The sequence below is a fragment of the Galeopterus variegatus genome, unplaced genomic scaffold (genome assembly GCF_000696425.1).
Source record: "Galeopterus variegatus unplaced genomic scaffold, G_variegatus-3.0.2 Scaffold3512, whole genome shotgun sequence".
In the NCBI taxonomy this organism is placed as follows: Eukaryota; Metazoa; Chordata; class Mammalia; order Dermoptera; family Cynocephalidae; genus Galeopterus; species Galeopterus variegatus.
In genome coordinates, this window is record NW_007729623.1 from 46,074 (window position 1) to 52,796 (window position 6,723).

Sequence of the window (6,723 nt, forward strand, 5' to 3'; positions counted from 1 at the left end):
AACCAACTGGAGCACGCAGGTCTGCTTATGTCCTGGCAAGGCGTGTAGATATTTATCCTTGTGCAGGGGAGGGTATCGGTGAGGTGCATTTCTGAAAGACCCCTCTGGTGGCAGAGTGAGAGGGATCTGTTCAGGAGGAGGAGAGATTGGGAGCAGAGGGACCAAACTCACCAGAGATGGTGTCCTGCAAAGCAGTTTATTTATTTATTTTTACCACGAAACATACCTCCAAGTGGACTGGAATGCTCAGTGTATTCTCTTCCTGCCAGAAGGTCTTCTTGGCAAACTGAATTAGGTTTGTTTGAATAAGGGATAAATGCAAAGGGAGCTATGGAATTGTTTTGATTTGTTCATGCATTTAAAAAATTTGTTTTTAATTATGGAAGTAATGTTTGAATATGTATATTCTTGTTATAAAAAAATTCAAATGATACTAGTAAAGTAAAAGTGCCCCTGATAGAACTCACTGTATTCTACACCCCTCCCCAAAGGTATCAGTTGCTCTTGGTTTGGGGCACACACTTCACCCCCCCATACCTACAATCCCTTAGGAAAGCATCTGCAACTCAGGTATCCTCCAAAAGCTACCTCCTCTATAGGGAAATACTGTCCCGCACATGGTGCTCATTGTGCCAGTCCCAGATAGTCACCCTTTCTCTTGAGGGCCACTTGAGAAACATGGACAGATTTTTACCATCCAGTTTTGTTTCTGTCTTTTTTATTTGGTACCATTATTGGGGAAAACAGCCCAGGCTGCACAGATTCTTGGCTGTCTGTAGGCATGCCTTTAATCAGCAGTTTCCCAGGAAAGGGCTGCTCATCAGGCAGGGCCTAGCACCATCTCTGGGGGCATGCACACGTTCTTTAGGTTTCATTGAGTTACTGAAATGATGCAGAGAACTTGGCATGTGGACCTGTATCTTACTCAAAGGCTAGCTTTTAAAGAAAAGGGAATCAGGTCTGGACTTGATCGTCTGGATCATTTTGAGATTACCTGAAGAAGGAAAGTATGGAGCTGTTAAAAAGTCTCTTCCTTTCATTTGTTTAGCTAAAAGCACTTGGAAGTAATGTGAAAGCTTACCATTTTCAGCCACTTTTAATTTCTTCACACTACGAGGTGTTATTACACACGTTGCAGTTTCCAAAAATTAGAGCTCTGACTTGAATTACTTTACCAATTGTTGCTTTCCTGAAAACTCCCCCTGCTGAACCAAGCTCTTGGCTTTAGGCAGGGTCTGGCCTTATCCTGCTACTGTCCCCAAAGTCTCACATCATCTCTCTAGGGCCTTGTTTTGATAACATTTCTATGCTGAGTCAGCTCTTCGATTTTACACTGGGAGCTTGTCGTATTCCAGTGCCTGGCCTGGGAGGTACTTATCAAATTTTTGAGGAATCAAATCGGGCATGTGCTGATTGCCTAGGCTGAGGGTTTCTGACCTTGTTCCTTGGGACAAGGGTTGGATAACACCTTAGCAGGTCAGAGTATCTGTAGCATTCTTGGGATTTCCTGTAGCCCTTGACCATTGGCCTCCAAATTTCAGGTTGTCACTTGACACAGAATCTTGTCACTGGTGTCACAGGTGTAGTTTTTTGTTTTTCCCGTAGAAAATACCATGTTCTGGTTCTCCATTAGCTTGCACACCGTTTCTGGGGGTTGGGAGGTGGGTCATATTGGCTCCTTTGTATTAACTCCAGGCCCTCGCTACTCAAAGTGCGGTTGAAGACCAGCAGCATCAGCATCACCTGGGAGCTTGTTAAAAAAGCAGAATGTCAGGCCCCACCCCAGACCTGCCCAGTCAGGATCTGCATTTTAACAAGATCCTGATTTGTGTGCATAGTAGAGTCTGAAAAGCATCGTATCTTAGCCTGCCCTATTCCCATCTACCATTTTGGGGGACTGAACCACTCTAATCAGGTCTCCTGGTCCTGGGGGAATAAGGATCCTCCCGATTTTTTTCTGTTCTTTCTAGTCTCTGGCTTGCATTGTTTAAACAAAATGACTCCCCAAAATCTGGGTTAAAACATGTATAAGCTCCTCTCTGTCACGACTGCTCTCGATGCCATCTCTCTCTTTGTCCAGACAAACTTGCTCTCATTCTGTAAGATGCAGCTGAAACCTCACTTTATTCTGTGCCTCCACTGCTAGCAGTTAGGAGACCTTCCTCTGGGTTCCTTCATAACTTTTATTACTTATTTTTATTTTATTTTTTCGGTGGCTGGCTGGTATGGGGATTTGAACCCTTGATCTTGGTGTTATAACACTGAGCTCTAACCAACTGAAGCTAACTGGCCAGCCCCCTTCACAATTTTTATTTTTATTATTTATTATTTTTTTTTAAAGATGACCAGTAAGGGGATCTTAACCCTTGACTTGGTGTTGTCAGCACCACGCTCTCCCAAGTGAACTAACCGGCCATCCCTATATAGGGATCCGGCCCTCCCTTTCACAATTTTTAAAATCTGTTCTTATAAATAATGCTATGATAAACATCCTTCCACATTAATAATTGTTTATATCTTTCATTATTTTCTTGATATAAATTTTGAGAAGTGAAATTGCTGGTTCAAAGGCTAACAGACCTTTTTTTTTTTTTAAGACTGGTAAGGGGGATCTTAACCCTTGGCTTGGTGTTGTCAGCACCACGCTCTTCCAAGTGAGCTAACCAGCCATCCCTATATAGGGATCTGAACCCGTGGCCTTGGTGTTATCAGCACCACACTCTCCCACGTGAGCCATGGGCCAGCCCTCTAACAGACCATTCTAAGGAGGGCTTTTGATGCTTATTTCCAGATTGGAAATTGAATATTGACTTTTGCTGGGGTAGAGCATTCTTCACAGGGCTCTCAGCTTTGGCTCACATGGAAATCACCTGGGAAGCTTTAAAAAAAAAATTACTGATATCTGGGCCCCATCTTTAGAGATTCTGACTTAATTGGTCTGAGGTACAGCATGGACATTGGGATTTTTTGTTTGTTTGCAGAGCATATATAGCTTTAAAATTTTTCTATTAATTGATTTGATCATTTTCATGAGCACCCACCTGCTGGTTGTGAGGAAATGATGGCAATTAGATTTAGTCAAGTTTAATGAAAGTGTCTATTTGGGTACATACTTGATATTTCAAGGTAAGATTCTCAGTTTTTCAGATCACCTTTTTATTTCCCTGCTCTCAGAGATGGCATCTGAAGAGTGGTGGGGTGGTAGGGGAAGTATACAGCTCTAAAAAGATAAAGATAGAGACACATATAATGTGTTGTGATAGTGGGTATGTGGCTAGAAAAATGTCTCAGCCTATTTGGAGATCGGAGGAGTGGGATCCATCCCTCCAGTAAAAACCACCTTCACCCTTCCCAACCATCCAGAAATGCAAGCTTTTCCTCAGCAGATTGGTGAGCAGTAGAGAGGGGAATTTGATTGATGATAATAACATAGCATCTAACACTAAAAGCACCTACTACTTGACTGGCACTGTCTGAGCTGTTCTACATGTAACTCACTTAATCTTCCTAACTCAATGTCGTAGTTTCTGTTATTATCCCTGTCACCATCAGCTAATCAGTGGATGTGATGGTGGTACACTGCCCTCTTTCTCCTAGGTGCTGGGACTTTTAAAAGCTCCCAGGTGATGCCAGTGTGGAGAACCACTGCTAAAAGGTCCCGTGATGACTGCTTTTGTGAAGTTTTTTTTGGTAAGGTAGATTCTGACCTCCAGTCTGTTTTAGCAAATCTGGATTTTCATATCTTAGGTTTGTGCAAAGCAAGGTGTACCTATATGTCACTGTGGTATGCACTTCTTCACCCTTCATCTTCAGCTCCACCCATCCTGCCCACGCGTTCCAGGTGTCACTCCTTTGGTCTCCCGGGCCTGGTTAACTTGGCTGTACCTTTGGTTCATTTCCTTCTCAACATCTAGTTAGTAACTATGACCTCCAGCGCTTTCCTAGACAAGTATTTTTTTCAGATATTCTCTCTTTCCCGCTGCCACACCCTTCCAGGACAACATACATTGAATATGGTCATGCATTGCTTAACAGTGGGGATACTTTTTTGAGAAATGCATCGTTAGGCGATTTCACCCTTGTTCGAACTTTATGGAATGTATTTACACAAACCTAGATGGTATAGCCTACTGCATACCTGGGCTGTTGGTATAGCCCATTGCTCCTAGGCTACAAACCTGTACAGCATGTTACTGTACTGAATACTGTAGGTGATTGTAATACAATAGTATTTGTGTATCTAAACATATCTAAACATAGAAAAAGTACAGTAAAAACACAGTATAAGATAAGAAATAGTCCACAACTGGAGCTTGCAGGACTGGAAGTTGCTCTGGATGAGTGAGTGGTGAGTGAAGGTGAAGGTCTAGGACACTACTGTACACACACTGTAGACTTTATTTATTTATTTTAAAGATGACCAGTAAGGGGATCTTAACCCCTGACTTGGTGTTGTCAGCACCACACTGTCCCAGGTGAGCGAACCGGCCATCCCTATATAGGGATCCGAACCTGTGGCCTTGGTGTTATCAGCAGCACACTCTCCCGAGTGAGCCACAGGCCGGCCTTTTTATTCTATAAGCGTTTTTTCTATTTTTAATTTTTTTATTTTACTTCTTAAATTTCTTTGTTTAAAAACTACAACACAAATACACACATTAGCTTAGGCCTACACAAGGTCAGGATCATCAGTATCGCTGTCTTCCACCTCCACATCTTGCCCCACTGAAAGGTCTTCAGGGGCAGTTACATGCATGAAGCTGTCATCTGCTATGATATCAATGCCTCCTTCTGGAATACCGCCTAAAGGACCTGCCTGAGGCTCTTCTTGAGGAGGTGTCACTCTTTTCAGAAATACGTTCATGGTGATTTGCTTGGTTTGTTTCTTTTCTTCAATAAGCAAATAATGCACCATGAACATTCTTCTCTATTAATGAAAACCTCTGGTGTTGGAGTTCATGTTTTCAAGCTTTTTAAGGAGCTCATCTGCAAAAACTTCTGCTAAGCGCTTCACTGAATTTTCTTGGGGGTTCTTCTTTTTCTTTTCTTTCAGTTTCCTTTTCTCTTGCTTCTTCAGCTGTGCATTCCTGTTCCAGTTCCGGCAACTCCTCATTAGTCAATTCCTAGGANGAAGGTCTAGGACACTACTGTACACACACTGTAGACTTTATTTATTTATTTTAAAGATGACTGGTAAGGGGATCTTAACCCCTGACTTGGTGTTGTCAGCACCACACTGTCCCAGGTGAGCAAACCGGCCATCCCTATATAGGGATCCGAACCTGTGGCCTTGGTGTTATCAGCACCACACTCTCCCGAGTGAGCCACAGGCCGGCCTTTTTATTCTATAAGCGTTTTTTCTATTTTTAATTTTTTTATTTTACTTTTTAAATTTCTTTGTTTAAAAACTACAACACAAATACACACATTAGCTTAGGCCTACACAAGGTCAGGATCATCAGTATCGCTGTCTTCCACCTCCACATCTTGCCCCACTGAAAGGTCTTCAGGGGCAGTTACATGCATGAAGCTGTCATCTGCTATGATATCAATGCCTCCTTCTGGAATACCGCCTGAAGGACCTGCCTGAGGCTCTTCTTGAGGAGGTGTCACTCTTTTCAGAAATATGTTCATGGTGATTTGCTTGGTTTGTTTCTTTTCTTCAATAAGCAAATAATGCACCATGAACATTCTTCTCTATTAATGAAAACCTCTGGTGTTGGAGTTCATGTTTTCAAACTTTTTAAGGAGCTCATCTGCAAAAACTTCTGCTAAGCGCTTCACTGAGTTTTCTTGGGGGTTCTTCTTTTTCTTTTCTTTCAGTTTCCTTTTCTCTTGCTTCTTCTTCAGCTGTGCATTCCTGTTCCAGTTCCGGCAACTCCTCATTAGTCAATTCCTAGGAACTGCCTCCAGGAGTTCCTCTGTGTCACCCTCATCCACAGCCGGGTTCGTTTTTGCCATCTCAACCACAGCCTTGTGTGTAATGCGTCTCACTACCGCATTAGGATAACTACTGTGTAACTAGGCTATAGGAATTTTTCAGATCCATTATAATCTTATGGGACCACTGTTATATATGTGGTCCATCATTGACCTAAACATCATTATGCAGTGCATGACTGTGTCAAAGGACAAAATTACAACAAATTTAAAGATCTCAATTGGCTTTATTGTCATTCTAGAACACTTCATTCCATAAAATAGAGTAAGTCTTCCAATGAGCTGAGCAAAAGAGGTTGGCTTTATAGACAGAAAAAAAAGGGGGGGATGGGGCTGAAGGAAGTAGAAACAAAGAGCAAAAAGCAGATTAGTCATTTCAAAGTTTGCTTGTAAGGTGGGGACAAGACAATAGAAAAATAACATTATTTAACATCAAGTTATTCCTTTTGTGTAAGGATTTAAGCAGAGGGAACTTCGTTGTCATGTGTATTGAAGATTTAAACTGGCCTGTTTTGGAAATTGGCTGTTATCTCTCTCCTGATTTCTGAGAAGGTCAGATCACAACTTAGTTTAGGTTTGGTGATGTGGAACTTAGCAGGGGTGACTCCATTTTGATTTTTAGTCTCGTATGTTGGGGCCCAGTGAAGAAACTTAGTCCTAAACAATGTCTTCCTATAATTTTTATTTTACAACTATATCTTCAACTTTTCCTGGTAATAAGAATCACCTGTGGTAACATGTGCAAACACTGATTCCTGGGCTGCCTCCCTAGGAGCTTGTGAT

At 42.0% G+C, this 6,723-nt stretch overlaps 1 pseudogene; it reads left to right on the forward strand.

Moving 5' to 3' along the window:
- Nucleotides 1-4,807, forward strand: part of LOC103600939 — a 28,551-nt pseudogene extending 23,744 nt beyond the window's left edge.
- Nucleotides 4,808-6,723: the final 1,916 nt, after the last annotated feature.